The 19909-nt window shown below is 33.7% G+C and overlaps 20 non-coding genes across 20 annotated transcripts; all 20 read right to left on the bottom strand.

Moving 5' to 3' along the window:
- Nucleotides 1–576: 576 nt before the first annotated feature.
- TRNAI-AAU (transfer RNA isoleucine (anticodon AAU)) lies at nt 577–650 on the bottom strand. Its single transcript has one exon. It is a non-coding gene; the product is annotated as a tRNA-Ile (tRNA).
- A 716-nt stretch (nt 651–1366) lies between these two features.
- TRNAI-AAU (transfer RNA isoleucine (anticodon AAU)) lies at nt 1367–1440 on the bottom strand. The gene has a single exon. It is a non-coding gene; the product is annotated as a tRNA-Ile (tRNA).
- A 1505-nt stretch (nt 1441–2945) lies between these two features.
- Nucleotides 2946–3019, bottom strand: TRNAI-AAU (transfer RNA isoleucine (anticodon AAU)). The gene has a single exon. It is a non-coding gene; the product is annotated as a tRNA-Ile (tRNA).
- Nucleotides 3020–3748: 729 nt separating this feature from the next.
- On the bottom strand, nt 3749–3822 carry TRNAI-AAU (transfer RNA isoleucine (anticodon AAU)). The gene has a single exon. It is a non-coding gene; the product is annotated as a tRNA-Ile (tRNA).
- A 709-nt stretch (nt 3823–4531) lies between these two features.
- TRNAI-AAU (transfer RNA isoleucine (anticodon AAU)) lies at nt 4532–4605 on the bottom strand. The gene has a single exon. It is a non-coding gene; the product is annotated as a tRNA-Ile (tRNA).
- A 716-nt stretch (nt 4606–5321) lies between these two features.
- On the bottom strand, nt 5322–5395 carry TRNAI-AAU (transfer RNA isoleucine (anticodon AAU)). Its single transcript has one exon. It is a non-coding gene; the product is annotated as a tRNA-Ile (tRNA).
- Nucleotides 5396–6111: 716 nt separating this feature from the next.
- Nucleotides 6112–6185, bottom strand: TRNAI-AAU (transfer RNA isoleucine (anticodon AAU)). The gene has a single exon. It is a non-coding gene; the product is annotated as a tRNA-Ile (tRNA).
- Nucleotides 6186–6900: 715 nt separating this feature from the next.
- Nucleotides 6901–6974, bottom strand: TRNAI-AAU (transfer RNA isoleucine (anticodon AAU)). The gene has a single exon. It is a non-coding gene; the product is annotated as a tRNA-Ile (tRNA).
- A 716-nt stretch (nt 6975–7690) lies between these two features.
- Nucleotides 7691–7764, bottom strand: TRNAI-AAU (transfer RNA isoleucine (anticodon AAU)). The gene has a single exon. It is a non-coding gene; the product is annotated as a tRNA-Ile (tRNA).
- A 1505-nt stretch (nt 7765–9269) lies between these two features.
- TRNAI-AAU (transfer RNA isoleucine (anticodon AAU)) lies at nt 9270–9343 on the bottom strand. The gene has a single exon. It is a non-coding gene; the product is annotated as a tRNA-Ile (tRNA).
- A 716-nt stretch (nt 9344–10059) lies between these two features.
- On the bottom strand, nt 10060–10133 carry TRNAI-AAU (transfer RNA isoleucine (anticodon AAU)). The gene has a single exon. It is a non-coding gene; the product is annotated as a tRNA-Ile (tRNA).
- Nucleotides 10134–10849: 716 nt separating this feature from the next.
- On the bottom strand, nt 10850–10923 carry TRNAI-AAU (transfer RNA isoleucine (anticodon AAU)). The gene has a single exon. It is a non-coding gene; the product is annotated as a tRNA-Ile (tRNA).
- Nucleotides 10924–11639: 716 nt separating this feature from the next.
- On the bottom strand, nt 11640–11713 carry TRNAI-AAU (transfer RNA isoleucine (anticodon AAU)). Its single transcript has one exon. It is a non-coding gene; the product is annotated as a tRNA-Ile (tRNA).
- A 715-nt stretch (nt 11714–12428) lies between these two features.
- TRNAI-AAU (transfer RNA isoleucine (anticodon AAU)) lies at nt 12429–12502 on the bottom strand. Its single transcript has one exon. It is a non-coding gene; the product is annotated as a tRNA-Ile (tRNA).
- Nucleotides 12503–14008: 1506 nt separating this feature from the next.
- TRNAI-AAU (transfer RNA isoleucine (anticodon AAU)) lies at nt 14009–14082 on the bottom strand. Its single transcript has one exon. It is a non-coding gene; the product is annotated as a tRNA-Ile (tRNA).
- Nucleotides 14083–14798: 716 nt separating this feature from the next.
- TRNAI-AAU (transfer RNA isoleucine (anticodon AAU)) lies at nt 14799–14872 on the bottom strand. The gene has a single exon. It is a non-coding gene; the product is annotated as a tRNA-Ile (tRNA).
- Nucleotides 14873–15587: 715 nt separating this feature from the next.
- Nucleotides 15588–15661, bottom strand: TRNAI-AAU (transfer RNA isoleucine (anticodon AAU)). The gene has a single exon. It is a non-coding gene; the product is annotated as a tRNA-Ile (tRNA).
- A 1506-nt stretch (nt 15662–17167) lies between these two features.
- Nucleotides 17168–17241, bottom strand: TRNAI-AAU (transfer RNA isoleucine (anticodon AAU)). Its single transcript has one exon. It is a non-coding gene; the product is annotated as a tRNA-Ile (tRNA).
- A 716-nt stretch (nt 17242–17957) lies between these two features.
- On the bottom strand, nt 17958–18031 carry TRNAI-AAU (transfer RNA isoleucine (anticodon AAU)). Its single transcript has one exon. It is a non-coding gene; the product is annotated as a tRNA-Ile (tRNA).
- A 1505-nt stretch (nt 18032–19536) lies between these two features.
- On the bottom strand, nt 19537–19610 carry TRNAI-AAU (transfer RNA isoleucine (anticodon AAU)). Its single transcript has one exon. It is a non-coding gene; the product is annotated as a tRNA-Ile (tRNA).
- Nucleotides 19611–19909: the final 299 nt, after the last annotated feature.

Raw genomic sequence — 19909 nt, 5'->3', positions numbered from 1 at the left:
AAAGATTAAGTTATTTGCTTCAGATACATTGTTAGTTAAGAATTGTATATGGTTTTGTTTCTTTAAAAATTGAAGTTACAAATTGACTTTGTGCCCTACACTTCTTTCCCTGGATGTGTTGATACAGCATGGCAAAGATGATCAGTTTTGCACAGCTTCTCAAAATGGCTACATATGAACCAGTTCTTCTTTCATCCTACTACAAACCACCAACCTTACTATAAAATGAATTGTATTTTATTTGCATGAAACATTTACGCATGGGCCACGTAGTAGATCATATATTGATTGAAAAGCATTTCTATTTTAAAGAAAAATCATAAAGCATAAAGTGCTTTGAAGTGTGGCATTGGTAATAGGGCTTTCATTTATTCCTACAGCCCAAAGCAAAATAAAAATAGGGTGTAAAATACTATATATTTAAAGGATAATGGTAAAAGATCTACAATGTATTCAAGGCAGCTACAAGGGATAATCACTATAGCCAATACTGATGATGAAGCCTAGTTTCCAAGCACTGTACTACAAGTTTAAATCCATTGTTGTCAATGATGTTGGGACATCAAGAAAAACAAATGGCCAGTGTGGGGATCGAACCCAAGACCTTGGCGTTATTAGCACCACGCTCTAACCAACTGAGCTAACCGGCCACACTCTTTGAATGTGAAAATCCAAAATGACAAATAATCTTCAAATCATTATGTGTATTATTTCTAAAAGGTGATTTTTGTTGACAATCATTATTTCTCCCTTCATACTTTTGCAAAAACGATAAATGAGGTCCCATTTTAAAGATTAAGTTACTTGCTTCAGATAAATTGTTAGTTAAGAATTGTATATGGTTTTGTTTCTTTAAAAATTGAAGTTACAAATTGACTTTGTGCCCTACACTTCTTTCCCTGGATGTGTTGATACAGCATGGCAAAGAAGATCAGTTTTGCACAGCTTCTCGAAATGGCTACATATGAACCAGTTCTTCTTTCATCCTACTACAAACCACCAACCTCACTATAAAATTAATTGTATTTTATTTGCATGAAACATTTACGCATGGGCCACGTAGTAGATCATATATTGATTGAAAAGCATTTCTATTTTAAAGAAAAATCATAAAGCATAAAGTGCTTTGAAGTGTGGCATTGGTAATAGGGCTTTCATTTCTTCCTACAGTCCAAAGCAAAATAAAAATAGGGTGTAAAATACTATATATTTAAAGGATAATGGTAAAAGATCTACAATGTATTCAAGGCAGCTATAAGGGATAATCACTATAGCCAATACTGATGATGAAGCCTAGTTTCCAAGCACTGTACTACAAGTTTAAATCCATTGTTGTCAATGATGTTGGGTCATCAAGAAAAACAAATGGCCAGTGTGGGGATCGAACCCAAGACCTTGGCGTTATTAGCACCACGCTCTAACCAACTGAGCTAACCGGCCACACTCTTTAAATTTGAAAATCCAAAATGACAAATAATCTTCAAATCATTATATGTATTATTTCTAAAAGGTGATTTTTGTTGACAATCATTTTTTCTCCCTTCATACTTTTGCAAAAACGATAAATGAGGTCCCATTTTAAAGATTAAGTTATTTGCTTCAGATACATTGTTAGTTAAGAATTGTATATGGTTTTGTTTCTTTAAAAATTGAAGTTACAAATTGACTTTGTGCCCTACACTTCTTTCCCTGGATGTGTTGATACAGCATGGCAAAGATGATCAGTTTTGCACAGCTTCTCAAAATGGCTACATATGAACCAGTTCTTCTTTCATCCTACTACAAACCACCAACCTCACTATAAAATGAATTGTATTTTATTTGCATGAAACATTTACGCATGGGCCACGTAGTAGATCATATATTGATTGAAAAGCATTTCTATTTTAAAGAAAAATCATAAAGCATAAAGTGCTTTGAAGTGTGGCATTGGTAATAGGGCTTTCATTTCTTCCTACAGTCCAAAGCAAAATAAAAATAGGGTGTAAAATACTATATATTTAAAGGATAATGGTAAAAGATCTACAATGTATTCAAGGCAGCTACAAGGGATAATCACTATAGCCAACACTGATGATGAAGCCTAGTTTCCAAGCACTGTACTACAAGTTTAAATCCATTGTTGTCAATAATGTTGGGTCATCAAGATAAACAAATGGCCAGTGTGGGGATCGAACCCAAGACCTTGCGTTATTAGCACCACGCTCTAACCAACTGAGCTAACCGGCCACACTATTTGAATGTGATTATCCAAAATGACAAATAATCTTCAAATCATTATATGTATTATTTCTAAAAGGTGATTTTTGTTGACAATCATTTTTTCTCCCTTCATACTTTTGCAAAAACGATAAATGAGGTCCCATTTTAAAGATTAAGTTATTTGCTTCAGATACATTGTTAGTTAAGAATTGTATATGGTTTTGTTTCTTTAAAAATTGAAGTTACAAATTCACTTTGTGCCCTACACTTCTTTCCCTGGATGTGTTGACACAGCATGGCAAAGATGATCAGTTTTGCACAGCTTCTCAAAATGGCTACATATGAACCAGTTCTTCTTTCATCCTACTACAAACCACCAACCTCACTATAAAATGAATTGTATTTTATTTGCATGAAACATTTACGCATGGGCCACGTAGTAGATCATATATTGATTGAAAAGCATTTCTATTTTAAAGAAAAATCATAAAGCATAAAGTGCTTTGAAGTGTGGCATTGGTAATAGGGCTTTCATTTATTCCTACAGCCCAAAGCAAAATAAAAATAGGGTGTCAAATACTATATATTTAAAGGATAATGGTAAAAGATCTACAATGTATTCAAGGCAGCTACAAGGGATAATCACTATAGCCAATACTGATGATGAAGCCAAGTTTCCAAGCACTGTACTACAAGTTTAAATCCATTGTTGTCAATGATGTTGGGTCATCAAGAAAAACAAATGGCCAGTGTGGGGATCGAACCCAAGACCTTGGCGTTATTAGCACCACGCTCTAACCAACTGAGCTAACCGGCCACATTGTTTGAATGTGAAAATCCAAAATGACAAATAATCTTCAAATCAATATATGTATTATTTCTAAAAGGTGATTTTTGTTGACAATCATTTTTTCTCCCTTCATACTTTTGCAAAAACGATAATTGAGGTCCCATTTTAAAGATTAAGTTACTTGCTTCAGATAAATTGTTAGTTAAGAATTGTATATGGTTTTGTTTCTTTAAAAATTGAAGTTACAAATTGACTTTGTGCCCTACACTTCTTTCCCTGGATGTGTTGATACAGCATGGCAAAGATGATCAGTTTTGCACAGCTTCTCGAAATGGCTACATATGAACCAGTTCTTCTTTCATCCTACTACAAACCACCAACCTCACTATAAAATTAATTGTATTTTATTTGCATGAAACATTTACGCATGGGCCACGTAGTAGATCATATATTGATTGAAAAGCATTTCTATTTTAAAGAAAAATCATAAAGCATAAAGTGCTTTGAAGTGTGGCATTGGTAATAGGGCTTTCATTTCTTCCTACAGTCCAAAGCAAAATAAAAATAGGGTGGAAAATACTATATATTTAAAGTATAATGGTAAAAGATCTACAATGTATTCAAGGCAGTTACTAGGATAATCACTATAGCCAATACTGATGATGAAGCCTTGATGATGAAGCCTAGTTTCCAAGCACTGTACTACAAGTTTAAATCCATTGTTGTCAATGATGTTGGGTCATCAAGAAAAATAAATGGCCAGTGTGGGGATCGAACCCAAGACCTTGGCGTTATTAGCACCACGCTCTAACCAACTGAGCTAACCGGCCACACTGTTTGATTGTGAAAATCCAAAATGACAAATAATCTTCAAATCATTATATGTATTATTTCTAAAAGGTGATTTTTGTTGACAATCATTTTTTCTCCCTTCATACTTTTGCAAAAACGATAAATGAGGTCCCATTTTAAAGATTAAGTTACTTGCTTCAGATAAATTGTTTGTTAAGAATTGTATATGGTTTTGTTTCTTTAAAAATTGAAGTTACAAATTGACATTGTGCCCTACACTTCTTTCCCTGGATGTGTTGATACAGCATGGCAAAGAAGATCAGTTTTGCACAGCTTCTCGAAATGGCTACATATGAACCAGTTCTTCTTTCATCCTACTACAAACCACCAACCTCACTATAAAATTAATTGTATTTTATTTGCATGAAACATTTACGCATGGGCCACGTAGTAGATCATATATTGATTGAAAAGCATTTCTATTTTAAAGAAAAATCTTAAAGCATAAAGTGCTTTGAAGTGTGGCATTGGTAATAGGGCTTTCATTTCATCCTACAGTCCAAAGCAAAATAGGGTGTAAAATACTATATATTTAAAGTATAATGGTAAAAGATCTACAATGTATTCAAGGCAGTTACTAGGATAATCACTATAGCCAATACTGATGATGAAGCCTAGTTTCCAAGCACTGTACTACAAGTTTAAATCCATTGTTGTCAATGATGTTGGGTCCTCAAGAAAAACAAATGGCCAGTGTGGGGATCGAACCCAAGACCTTGGCGTTATTAGCACCACGCTCTAACCAACTGAGCTAACCGGCCACACTGTTCGAATGTGAAAATCCAAAATGACAAATAATCTTCAAATCATAATATGTATTATTTCTAAAAGGTGATTTTTGTTGACAATCATTTTTTCTCAGTTCATACTTTTGCAAAAATGATAAATGAGGTCCCATTTTAAAGATTAAATTATTTGCTTCAGATAAATTGTTAGTTAAGAATTGTATATGGTTTTGTTTCTTTAAAAATTGAAGTTACAAATTGACTTTGTGCCCTACACTTCTTTCCCTGGATGTGTTGATACAGCATGGCAAAGATGATCAGTTTTGCACAGCTTCTCAAAATGGCTACATATGAACCAGTTCTTCTTTCATCCTACTACAAACCACCAACCTCACTATAAAATGAATTGTATTTTATTTGCATGAAACATTTACGCATGGGCCACGTAGTAGATCATATATTGATTGAAAAGCATTTCTATTTTAAAGAAAAATCATAAAGCATAAAGTGCTTTGAAGTGTGGCATTGGTAATAGGGCTTTCATTTCTTCCTACAGTCCAAAGCAAAATAAAAATAGGGTGTAAAATACTATATATTTAAAGGATAATGGTAAAAGATCTAAAATGTATTCAAGGCAGTTACAAGGGATAATCACTATAGCCAATACTGATGATGAAGCCTAGTTTCCAAGCACTGTACTTCAAGTTTAAATCCATTGTTGTCAATGATGTTGGGTCCTCAAGAAAAACAAATGGCCAGTGTGGGGATCGAACCCAAGACCTTGGCGTTATTAGCACCACGCTCTAACCAACTGAGCTAACCGGCCACACTCTTTAAATTTGAAAATCCAAAATGATAAATAATCTTCAAATCATTATATGTATTATTTCTAAAAGGTGATTTTTGTTGACAATCATTTTTTCTCCCTTCATACTTTTGCAAAAACGATAAATGAGGTCCCATTTTAAAGATTAAGTTATTTGCTTCAGATACATTGTTAGTTAAGAATTGTATATGGTTTTGTTTCTTTAAAAATTGAAGTTACAAATTGACTTTGTGCCCTACACTTCTTTCCCTGGATGTGTTGATACAGCATGGCAAAGATGATCAGTTTTGCACAGCTTCTCAAAATGGCTACATATGAACCAGTTCTTCTTTCATCCTACTACAAACCACCAACCTCACTATAAAATGAATTGTATTTTATTTGCATGAAACATTTACGCATGGGCCACGTAGTAGATCATATATTGATTGAAAAGCATTTCTATTTTAAAGAAAAATCATAAAGCATAAAGTGCTTTGAAGTGTGGCATTGGTAATAGGGCTTTCATTTCTTCCTACAGTCCAAAGCAAAATAAAAATAGGGTGTAAAATACTATATATTTAAAGGATAATGGTAAAAGATCTACAATGTATTCAAGGCAGCTACAAGGGATAATCATTATAGCCAATACTGATGATGAAGCCTAGTTTCCAAGCACTGTACTACAAGTTTAAATCCATTGTTGTCAATGATGTTGGGTCATCAAGAAAAACAAATGGCCAGTGTGGGGATCGAACCCAAGACCTTGGCATTATTAGCACCACGCTCTAACCAACTGAGCTAACCGGCCACACTCTTTGAATGTGAAAATCCAAAATGACAAATAATCTTCAAATCATTATATGTATTATTTCTAAAAGGTGATTTTTGTTGACAATCATTTTTTCTCCCTTCATACTTTTGCAAAAACGATAAATGAGGTCCCATTTTAAAGATTAAGTTACTTGCTTCAGATAAATTGTTAGTTAAGAATTGTATATGGTTTTGTTTCTTTAAAAATTGAAGTTGCAAATTGACTTTGTGCCCTACACTTCTTTCCCTGGATGTGTTGATACAGCATGGCAAAGAAGATCAGTTTTGCACAGCTTCTCGAAATGGCTACATATGAACCAGTTCTTCTTTCATCCTACTACAAACCACCAACCTCACTATAAAATGAATTGTATTTTATTTGCATGAAACATTTACGCATGGGCCACGTAGTAGATCATATATTGATTGAAAAGCATTTCTATTTTAAAGAAAAATCATAAAGCATAAAGTGCTTTCAAGTGTGGCATTGGTAATAGGGCTTTCATTTCTTCCTACAGTCCAAAGCAAAATAAAAATAGGGTGTAAAATACTATATATTTAAAGTATAATGGTAAAAGATCTACAATGTATTCAAGGCAGTTACTAGGATAATCACTATAGCCAATACTGATGATGAAGCCTAGTTTCCAAGCACTGTACTACAAGTTTAAATCCATTGTTGTCAATGATGTTGGGTCATCAAGAAAAACAAATGGCCAGTGTGGGGATCGAACCCAAGACCTTGGCATTATTAGCACCACGCTCTAACCAACTGAGCTAACCGGCCACACTCTTTGAATGTGAAAATCCAAAATGACAAATAATCTTCAAATCATTATATGTATTATTTCTAAAAGGTGATTTTTGTTGACAATCATTTTTTCTCCCTTCATACTTTTGCAAAAACGATAAATGAGGTCCCATTTTAAAGATTAAGTTATTTGCTTCAGATACATTGTTAGTTAAGAATTGTATATGGTTTTGTTTCTTTAAAAATTGAAGTTACAAATTGACTTTGTGCCCTACACTTCTTTCCCTGGATGTGTTGATACAGCATGGCAAAGATGATCAGTTTTGCACAGCTTCTCAAAATGGCTACATATGAACCAGTTCTTCTTTCATCCTACTACAAACCACCAACCTCACTATAAAATGAATTGTATTTTATTTGCATGAAACATTTACGCATGGGCCACGTAGTAGATCATATATTGATTGAAAAGCATTTCTATTTTAAAGAAAAATCATAAAGCATAAAGTGCTTTGAAGTGTGGCATTGGTAATAGGGCTTTCATTTATTCCTACAGCCCAAAGCAAAATAAAAATAGGGTGTAAAATACTATATATTTAAAGGATAATGGTAAAAGATCTACAATGTATTCAAGGCAGCTACAAGGGATAATCATTATAGCCAATACTGATGATGAAGCCTAGTTTCCAAGCACTGTACTACAAGTTTAAATCCATTGTTGTCAATGATGTTGGGTCATCAAGAAAAACAAATGGCCAGTGTGGGGATCGAACCCAAGACCTTGGCATTATTAGCACCACGCTCTAACCAACTGAGCTAACCGGCCACACTCTTTGAATGTGAAAATCCAAAATGACAAATAATCTTCAAATCATTATATGTATTATTTCTAAAAGGTGATTTTTGTTGACAATCATTTTTTCTCCCTTCATACTTTTGCAAAAACGATAAATGAGGTCCCATTTTAAAGATTAAGTTACTTGCTTCAGATAAATTGTTAGTTAAGAATTGTATATGGTTTTGTTTCTTTAAAAATTGAAGTTGCAAATTGACTTTGTGCCCTACACTTCTTTCCCTGGATGTGTTGATACAGCATGGCAAAGAAGATCAGTTTTGCACAGCTTCTCGAAATGGCTACATATGAACCAGTTCTTCTTTCATCCTACTACAAACCACCAACCTCACTATAAAATGAATTGTATTTTATTTGCATGAAACATTTACGCATGGGCCACGTAGTAGATCATATATTGATTGAAAAGCATTTCTATTTTAAAGAAAAATCATAAAGCATAAAGTGCTTTCAAGTGTGGCATTGGTAATAGGGCTTTCATTTCTTCCTACAGTCCAAAGCAAAATAAAAATAGGGTGTAAAATACTATATATTTAAAGTATAATGGTAAAAGATCTACAATGTATTCAAGGCAGTTACTAGGATAATCACTATAGCCAATACTGATGATGAAGCCTAGTTTCCAAGCACTGTACTACAAGTTTAAATCCATTGTTGTCAATGATGTTGGGTCATCAAGAAAAACAAATGGCCAGTGTGGGGATCGAACCCAAGACCTTGGCGTTATTAGCACTACGCTCTAACCAACTGAGCTAACCGGCCACACTGTTTGATTGTGAAAATCCAAAATGACAAATAATCTTCAAATCAATATATGTATTATTTCTAAAAGGTGATTTTTGTTGACAATCATTTTTTCTCCCTTCATACTTTTGCAAAAACGATAATTGAGGTCCCATTTTAAAGATTAAGTTACTTGCTTCAGATAAATTGTTAGTTAAGAATTGTATATGGTTTTGTTTCTTTAAAAATTGAAGTTACAAATTGACTTTGTGCCCTACACTTCTTTCCCTGGATGTGTTGATACAGCATGGCAAAGATGATCAGTTTTGCACAGCTTCTCAAAATGGCTACATATGAACCAGTTCTTCTTTCATCCTACTACAAACCACCAACCTCACTATAAAATTAATTGTATTTTATTTGCATGAAACATTTACGCATGGGCCACGTAGTAGATCATATATTGATTGAAAAGCATTTCTATTTTAAAGAAAAATCATAAAGCATAAAGTGCTTTGAAGTGTGGCATTGGTAATAGGGCTTTCATTTCTTCCTACAGTCCAAAGCAAAATAAAAATAGGGTGTAAAATACTATATATTTAAAGGATAATGGTAAAAGATCTACAATGTATTCAAGGCAGCTACAACGGATAATCACTATAGCCAATACTGATGATGAAGCCTAGTTTCCAAGCACTGTACTACAAGTTTAAATCCATTGTTGTCAATAATGTTGGGTCATCAAGATAAACAAATGGCCAGTGTGGGGATCGAACCCAAGACCTTGGCGTTATTAGCACCACGCTCTAACCAACTGAGCTAACCGGCCACACTGTTTGAATGTGAAAATCCAAAATGACAAATAATCTTCAAATCATTATATGTATTATTTCTAAAAGGTGATTTTTGTTGACAATCATTTTTTCTCCCTTCATACTTTTGCAAAAACGATAAATGAGGTCCCATTTTAAAGATTAAGTTATTTGCTTCAGATACATTGTTAGTTAAGAATTGTATATGGTTTTGTTTCTTTAAAAATTGAAGTTACAAATTGACTTTGTGCCCTACACTTCTTTCCCTGGATGTGTTGATACAGCATGGCAAAGATGATCAGTTTTGCACAGCTTCTCGAAATGGCTACATATGAACCAGTTCTTCTTTCATCCTACTACAAACCACCAACCTCACTATAAAATGAATTGTATTTTATTTGCATGAAACATTTACGCATGGGCCACGTAGTAGATCATATATTGATTGAAAAGCATTTCTATTTTAAAAAAAAAATCATAAAGCATAAAGTGCTTTGAAGTGTGGCATTGGTAATAGGGCTTTCATTTCTTCCTACAGTCCAAAGCAAAATAAAAATAGGGTGTAAAATACTATATATTTAAAGTATAATGGTAAAAGATCTACAATGTATTCAAGGCAGTTACTAGGATAATCACTATAGCCAATACTGATGATGAAGCCTAGTTTCCAAGCACTGTACTACAAGTTTAAATCCATTGTTGTCAATGATGTTGGGTCCTCAAGAAAAACAAATGGCCAGTGTGGGGATCGAACCCAAGACCTTGGCGTTATTAGCACCACGCTCTAACCAACTGAGCTAACCGGCCACACTCTTTAAATTTGAAAATCCAAAATGATAAATAATCTTCAAATCATTATATGTATTATTTCTAAAAGGTGATTTTTGTTGACAATCATTTTTTCTCCCTTCATACTTTTGCAAAAACGATAAATGAGGTCCCATTTTAAAGATTAAGTTATTTGCTTCAGATACATTGTTAGTTAAGAATTGTATATGGTTTTGTTTCTTTAAAAATTGAAGTTACAAATTGACTTTGTGCCCTACACTTCTTTCCCTGGATGTGTTGATACAGCATGGCAAAGATGATCAGTTTTGCACAGCTTCTCAAAATGGCTACATATGAACCAGTTCTTCTTTCATCCTACTACAAACCACCAACCTCACTATAAAATGAATTGTATTTTATTTGCATGAAACATTTACGCATGGGCCACGTAGTAGATCATATATTGATTGAAAAGCATTTCTATTTTAAAGAAAAATCATAAAGCATAAAGTGCTTTGAAGTGTGGCATTGGTAATAGGGCTTTCATTTCTTCCTACAGTCCAAAGCAAAATAAAAATAGGGTGTAAAATACTATATATTTAAAGGATAATGGTAAAAGATCTACAATGTATTCAAGGCAGCTACAACGGATAATCACTATAGCCAATACTGATGATGAAGCCTAGTTTCCAAGCACTGTACTACAAGTTTAAATCCATTGTTGTCAATAATGTTGGGTCATCAAGATAAACAAATGGCCAGTGTGGGGATCGAACCCAAGACCTTGGCGTTATTAGCACCACGCTCTAACCAACTGAGCTAACCGGCCACACTATTTGAATGTGATTATCCAAAATGACAAATAATCTTCAAATCATTATATGTATTATTTCTAAAAGGTGATTTTTGTTGACAATCATTTTTTCTCCCTTCATACTTTTGCAAAAACGATAAATGAGGTCCCATTTTAAAGATTAAGTTACTTGCTTCAGATAAATTGTTAGTTAAGAATTGTATATGGTTTTGTTTCTTTAAAAATTGAAGTTGCAAATTGACTTTGTGCCCTACACTTCTTTCCCTGGATGTGTTGATACAGCATGGCAAAGAAGATCAGTTTTGCACAGCTTCTCGAAATGGCTACATATGAACCAGTTCTTCTTTCATCCTACTACAAACCACCAACCTCACTATAAAATGAATTGTATTTTATTTGCATGAAACATTTACGCATGGGCCACGTAGTAGATCATATATTGATTGAAAAGCATTTCTATTTTAAAGAAAAATCATAAAGCATAAAGTGCTTTGAAGTGTGGCATTGGTAATAGGGCTTTCATTTCTTCCTACAGTCCAAAGCAAAATAAAAATAGGGTGTAAAATACTATATATTTAAAGGATAATGGTAAAAGATCTACAATGTATTCAAGGCAGCTACAACGGATAATCACTATAGCCAATACTGATGATGAAGCCTAGTTTCCAAGCACTGTACTACAAGTTTAAATCCATTGTTGTCAATAATGTTGGGTCATCAAGATAAACAAATGGCCAGTGTGGGGATCGAACCCAAGACCTTGGCGTTATTAGCACCACGCTCTAACCAACTGAGCTAACCGGCCACACTATTTGAATGTGATTATCCAAAATGACAAATAATCTTCAAATCATTATATGTATTATTTCTAAAAGGTGATTTTTGTTGACAATCATTTTTTCTCCCTTCATACTTTTGCAAAAACGATAAATGAGGTCCCATTTTAAAGATTAAGTTACTTGCTTCAGATAAATTGTTAGTTAAGAATTGTATATGGTTTTGTTTCTTTAAAAATTGAAGTTGCAAATTGACTTTGTGCCCTACACTTCTTTCCCTGGATGTGTTGATACAGCATGGCAAAGAAGATCAGTTTTGCACAGCTTCTCGAAATGGCTACATATGAACCAGTTCTTCTTTCATCCTACTACAAACCACCAACCTCACTATAAAATGAATTGTATTTTATTTGCATGAAACATTTACGCATGGGCCACGTAGTAGATCATATATTGATTGAAAAGCATTTCTATTTTAAAGAAAAATCATAAAGCATAAAGTGCTTTGAAGTGTGGCATTGGTAATAGGGCTTTCATTTCTTCCTACAGTCCAAAGCAAAATAAAAATAGGGTGTAAAATACTATATATTTAAAGTATAATGGTAAAAGATCTACAATGTATTCAAGGCAGTTACTAGGATAATCACTATAGCCAATACTGATGATGAAGCCTAGTTTCCAAGCACTGTACTACAAGTTTAAATCCATTGTTGTCAATGATGTTGGGTCATCAAGATAAACAAATGGCCAGTGTGGGGATCGAACCCAAGACCTTGGCGTTATTAGCACCACGCTCTAACCAACTGAGCTAACCGGCCACACTGTTTGAATGTGAAAATCCAAAATGACAAATAATCTTCAAATCATTATATGTATTATTTCTAAAAGGTGATTTTTGTTGACAATCATTTTTTCTCCCTTCATACTTTTGCAAAAACGATAAATGAGGTCCCATTTTAAAGATTAAGTTATTTGCTTCAGATACATTGTTAGTTAAGAATTGTATATGGTTTTGTTTCTTTAAAAATTGAAGTTACAAATTGACTTTGTGCCCTACACTTCTTTCCCTGGATGTGTTGATACAGCATGGCAAAGATGATCAGTTTTGCACAGCTTCTCGAAATGGCTACATATGAACCAGTTCTTCTTTCATCCTACTACAAACCACCAACCTCACTATAAAATTAATTGTATTTTATTTGCATGAAACATTTACGCATGGGCCACGTAGTAGATCATATATTGATTGAAAAGCATTTCTATTTTAAAGAAAAATCATAAAGCATAAAGTGCTTTGAAGTGTGGCATTGGTAATAGGGCTTTCATTTATTCCTACAGCCCAAAGCAAAATAAAAATAGGGTGTAAAATACTATATATTTAAAGGATAATGGTAAAAGATCTACAATGTATTCAAGGTAGCTACAAGGGATAATCACTATAGCCAATACTGATGATGAAGCCTAGTTTCCAAGCACTGTACTACAAGTTTAAATCCATTGTTGTCAATGATGTTGGGTCATCAAGAAAAACAAATGGCCAGTGTGGGGATCGAACCCAAGACCTTGGTGTTATTAGCACCACACTCTAACCAACTGAGCTAACCGGCCACACTCTTTGAATGTGAAAATCCAAAATGACAAATAATCTTCAAATCATTATATGTATTATTTCTAAAAGGTGATTTTTGTTGACAATCATTTTTTCTCCCTTCATACTTTTGCAAAAACGATAAATGAGGTCCCATTTTAAAGATTAAGTTATTTGCTTCAGATACATTGTTAGTTAAGAATTGTATATGGTTTTGTTTCTTTAAAAATTGAAGTTACAAATTGACTTTGTGCCCTACACTTCTTTCCCTGGATGTGTTGATACAGCATGGCAAAGATGATCAGTTTTGCACAGCTTCTCAAAATGGCTACATATGAACCAGTTCTTCTTTCATCCTACTACAAACCACCAACCTTACTATAAAATGAATTGTATTTTATTTGCATGAAACATTTACGCATGGGCCACGTAGTAGATCATATATTGATTGAAAAGCATTTCTATTTTAAAGAAAAATCATAAAGCATAAAGTGCTTTGAAGTGTGGCATTGGTAATAGGGCTTTCATTTATTCCTACAGCCCAAAGCAAAATAAAAATAGGGTGTAAAATACTATATATTTAAAGGATAATGGTAAAAGATCTACAATGTATTCAAGGCAGCTACAAGGGATAATCACTATAGCCAATACTGATGATGAAGCCTAGTTTCCAAGCACTGTACTACAAGTTTAAATCCATTGTTGTCAATGATGTTGGGACATCAAGAAAAACAAATGGCCAGTGTGGGGATCGAACCCAAGACCTTGGCGTTATTAGCACCACGCTCTAACCAACTGAGCTAACCGGCCACACTCTTTGAATGTGAAAATCCAAAATGACAAATAATCTTCAAATCATTATGTGTATTATTTCTAAAAGGTGATTTTTGTTGACAATCATTATTTCTCCCTTCATACTTTTGCAAAAACGATAAATGAGGTCCCATTTTAAAGATTAAGTTACTTGCTTCAGATAAATTGTTAGTTAAGAATTGTATATGGTTTTGTTTCTTTAAAAATTGAAGTTACAAATTGACTTTGTGCCCTACACTTCTTTCCCTGGATGTGTTGATACAGCATGGCAAAGAAGATCAGTTTTGCACAGCTTCTCGAAATGGCTACATATGAACCAGTTCTTCTTTCATCCTACTACAAACCACCAACCTCACTATAAAATTAATTGTATTTTATTTGCATGAAACATTTACGCATGGGCCACGTAGTAGATCATATATTGATTGAAAAGCATTTCTATTTTAAAGAAAAATCATAAAGCATAAAGTGCTTTGAAGTGTGGCATTGGTAATAGGGCTTTCATTTCTTCCTACAGTCCAAAGCAAAATAAAAATAGGGTGTAAAATACTATATATTTAAAGGATAATGGTAAAAGATCTACAATGTATTCAAGGCAGCTATAAGGGATAATCACTATAGCCAATACTGATGATGAAGCCTAGTTTCCAAGCACTGTACTACAAGTTTAAATCCATTGTTGTCAATGATGTTGGGTCATCAAGAAAAACAAATGGCCAGTGTGGGGATCGAACCCAAGACCTTGGCGTTATTAGCACCACGCTCTAACCAACTGAGCTAACCGGCCACACTCTTTAAATTTGAAAATCCAAAATGACAAATAATCTTCAAATCATTATATGTATTATTTCTAAAAGGTGATTTTTGTTGACAATCATTTTTTCTCCCTTCATACTTTTGCAAAAACGATAAATGAGGTCCCATTTTAAAGATTAAGTTACTTGCTTCAGATAAATTGTTAGTTAAGAATTGTATATGGTTTTGTTTCTTTAAAAATTGAAGTTGCAAATTGACTTTGTGCCCTACACTTCTTTCCCTGGATGTGTTGATACAGCATGGCAAAGAAGATCAGTTTTGCACAGCTTCTCGAAATGGCTACATATGAACCAGTTCTTCTTTCATCCTACTACAAACCACCAACCTCACTATAAAATGAATTGTATTTTATTTGCATGAAACATTTACGCATGGGCCACGTAGTAGATCATATATTGATTGAAAAGCATTTCTATTTTAAAGAAAAATCATAAAGCATAAAGTGCTTTGAAGTGTGGCATTGGTAATAGGGCTTTCATTTCTTCCTACAGTCCAAAGCAAAATAAAAATAGGGTGTAAAATACTATATATTTAAAGTATAATGGTAAAAGATCTACAATGTATTCAAGGCAGTTACTAGGATAATCACTATAGCCAATACTGATGATGAAGCCTAGTTTCCAAGCACTGTACTACAAGTTTAAATCCATTGTTGTCAATGATGTTGGGTCATCAAGATAAACAAATGGCCAGTGTGGGGATCGAACCCAAGACCTTGGCGTTATTAGCACCACGCTCTAACCAACTGAGCTAACCGGCCACACTGTTTGAATGTGAAAATCCAAAATGACAAATAATCTTCAAATCATTATATGTATTATTTCTAAAAGGTGATTTTTGTTGACAATCATTTTTTCTCCCTTCATACTTTTGCAAAAACGATAAATGAGGTCCCATTTTAAAGATTAAGTTATTTGCTTCAGATACATTGTTAGTTAAGAATTGTATATGGTTTTGTTTCTTTAAAAATTGAAGTTACAAATTGACTTTGTGCCCTACACTTCTTTCCCTGGATGTGTTGATACAGCATGGCAAAGATGATCAGTTTTGCACAGCTTCTCGAAATGGCTACATATGAACCAGTTCTTCTTTCATCCTACTACAAACCACCAACCTCACTATAAAATGAATTGTATTTTATTTGCATGAAACATTTACGCATGGGCCACGTAGTAGATCATATATTGATTGAAAAGCATTTCTATTTTAAAGAAAAATCATAAAGCATAAAGTGCTTTGAAGTGTGGCATTGGTAATAGGGCTTTCATTTATTCCTACAGCCCAAAGCAAAATAAAAATAGGGTGTAAAATACTATATATTTAAAGGATAATGGTAAAAGATCTACAATGTATTCAAGGTAGCTACAAGGGATAATCACTATAGCCAATACTGATGATGAAGCCTAGTTTCCAAGCACTGTACTACAAGTTTAAATCCATTGTTGTCAATGATGTTGGGTCATCAAGAAAAACAAATGGCCAGTGTGGGGATCGAACCCAAGACCTTGGTGTTATTAGCACCACACTCTAACCAACTGAGCTAACCGGCCACACTCTTTGAATGTGAAAATCCAAAATGACAAATAATCTTCAAATCATTATATGTATTATTTCTAAAAGGTGATTTTTGTTGACAATCATTTTTTCTCCCTTCATACTTTTGCAAAAACGATAAATGAGGTCCCATTTTAAAGATTAAGTTATTTGCTTCAGATACATTGTTAGTTAAGAATTGTATATGGTTTTGTTTCTTTAAAAATTGAAGTTACAAATTGACTTTGTGCCCTACACTTCTTTCCCTGGATGTGTTGATACAGCATGGCAAAGATGATCAGTTTTGCACAGCTTCTCAAAATGGCTACATATGAACCAGTTCTTTTTTCATCCTACTACAAACCACCAACCTTACTATAAAATGAATTGTATTTTATTTGCATGAAACATTTACGCATGGGCCACGTAGTAGATCATATATTGATTGAAAAGCATTTCTATTTTAAAGAAAAATCATAAAGCATAAAGTGCTTTGAAGTGTGGCATTGGTAATAGGGCTTTCATTTATTCCTACAGCCCAAAGCAAAATAAAAATAGGGTGTAAAATACTATATATTTAAAGGATAATGGTAAAAGATCTACAATGTATTCAAGGCAGCTACAAGGGATAATCACTATAGCCAATACTGATGATGAAGCCTAGTTTCCAAGCACTGTACTACAAGTTTAAATCCATTGTTGTCAATGATGTTGGGACATCAAGAAAAACAAATGGCCAGTGTGGGGATCGAACCCAAGACCTTGGCGTTATTAGCACCACGCTCTAACCAACTGAGCTAACCGGCCACACTCTTTGAATGTGAAAATCCAAAATGACAAATAATCTTCAAATCATTATGTGTATTATTTCTAAAAGGTGATTTTTGTTGACAATCATTATTTCTCCCTTCATACTTTTGCAAAAACGATAAATGAGGTCCCATTTTAAAGATTAAGTTACTTGCTTCAGATAAATTGTTAGTTAAGAATTGTATATGGTTTTGTTTCTTTAAAAATTGAAGTTACAAATTGACTTTGTGCCCTACACTTCTTTCCCTGGATGTGTTGATACAGCATGGCAAAGAAGATCAGTTTTGCACAGCTTCTCGAAATGGCTACATATGAACCAGTTCTTCTTTCATCCTACTACAAACCACCAACCTCACTATAAAATTAATTGTATTTTATTTGCATGAAACATTTACGCATGGGCCACGTAGTAGATCATATATTGATTGAAAAGCATTTCTATTTTAAAGAAAAATCATAAAGCATAAAGTGCTTTGAAGTGTGGCATTGGTAATAGGGCTTTCATTTCTTCCTACAGTCCAAAGCAAAATAAAAATAGGGTGTAAAATACTATATATTTAAAGGATAATGGTAAAAGATCTACAATGTATTCAAGGCAGCTATAAGGGATAATCACTATAGCCAATACTGATGATGAAGCCTAGTTTCCAAGCACTGTACTACAAGTTTAAATCCATTGTTGTCAATGATGTTGGGTCATCAAGAAAAACAAATGGCCAGTGTGGGGATCGAACCCAAGACCTTGGCGTTATTAGCACCACGCTCTAACCAACTGAGCTAACCGGCCACACTCTTTAAATTTGAAAATCCAAAATGACAAATAATCTTCAAATCATTATATGTATTATTTCTAAAAGGTGATTTTTGTTGACAATCATTTTTTCTCCCTTCATACTTTTGCAAAAACGATAAATGAGGTCCCATTTTAAAGATTAAGTTATTTGCTTCAGATACATTGTTAGTTAAGAATTGTATATGGTTTTGTTTCTTTAAAAATTGAAGTTACAAATTGACTTTGTGCCCTACACTTCTTTCCCTGGATGTGTTGATACAGCATGGCAAAGATGATCAGTTTTGCACAGCTTCTCAAAATGGCTACATATGAACCAGTTCTTCTTTCATCCTACTACAAACCACCAACCTCACTATAAAATGAATTGTATTTTATTTGCATGAAACATTTACGCATGGGCCACGTAGTAGATCATATATTGATTGAAAAGCATTTCTATTTTAAAGAAAAATCATAAAGCATAAAGTGCTTTGAAGTGTGGCATTGGTAATAGGGCTTTCATTTCTTCCTACAGTCCAAAGCAAAATAAAAATAGGGTGTAAAATACTATATATTTAAAGGATAATGGTAAAAGATCTACAATGTATTCAAGGCAGCTACAAGGGATAATCACTATAGCCAACACTGATGATGAAGCCTAGTTTCCAAGCACTGTACTACAAGTTTAAATCCATTGTTGTCAATAATGTTGGGTCATCAAGATAAACAAATGGCCAGTGTGGGGATCGAACCCAAGACCTTGCGTTATTAGCACCACGCTCTAACCAACTGAGCTAACCGGCCACACTATTTGAATGTGATTATCCAAAATGACAAATAATCTTCAAATCATTATATGTATTATTTCTAAAAGGTGATTTTTGTTGACAATCATTTTTTCTCCCTTCATACTTTTGCAAAAACGATAAATGAGGTCCCATTTTAAAGATTAAGTTATTTGCTTCAGATACATTGTTAGTTAAGAATTGTATATGGTTTTGTTTCTTTAAAAATTGAAGTTACAAATTCACTTTGTGCCCTACACTTCTTTCCCTGGATGTGTTGACACAGCATGGCAAAGATGATCAGTTTTGCACAGCTTCTCAAAATGGCTACATATGAACCAGTTCTTCTTTCATCCTACTACAAACCACCAACCTCACTATAAAATGAATTGTATTTTATTTGCATGAAACATTTACGCATGGGCCACGTAGTAGATCATATATTGATTGAAAAGCATTTCTATTTTAAAGAAAAATCATAAAGCATAAAGTGCTTTGAAGTGTGGCATTGGTAATAGGGCTTTCATTTATTCCTACAGCCCAAAGCAAAATAAAAATAGGGTGTCAAATACTATATATTTAAAGGATAATGGTAAAAGATCTACAATGTATTCAAGGCAGCTACAAGGGATAATCACTATAGCCAATACTGATGATGAAGCCAAGTTTCCAAGCACTGTACTACAAGTTTAAATCCATTGTTGTCAATGATGTTGGGTCATCAAGAAAAACAAATGGCCAGTGTGGGGATCGAACCCAAGACCTTGGCGTTATTAGCACCACACTCTAACCAACTGAGCTAACCGGCCACACTCTTTGAATGTGAAAATCCAAAATGACAAATAATCTTCAAATCATTATATGTATTATTTCTAAAAGGTGATTTTTGTTGACAATCATTTTTTCTCCCTTCATACTTTTGCAAAAACGATAAATGAGGTCCCATTTTAAAGATTAAGTTATTTGCTTCAGATACATTGTTAGTTAAGAATTGTATATGGTTTTGTTTCTTTAAAAATTGAAGTTACAAATTGACTTTGTGCCCTACACTTCTTTCCCTGGATGTGTTGATACAGCATGGCAAAGATGATCAGTTTTGCACAGCTTC

This window comes from Crinia signifera, chromosome 2, assembly GCF_055691185.1.
Source record: "Crinia signifera chromosome 2, ASM5569118v1, whole genome shotgun sequence".
Classification (NCBI taxonomy): Eukaryota; Metazoa; Chordata; class Amphibia; order Anura; family Myobatrachidae; genus Crinia; species Crinia signifera.
Note: the sequence above shows the minus strand (reverse complement) of the source record. Positions and strands in the feature narration are given on the sequence as shown.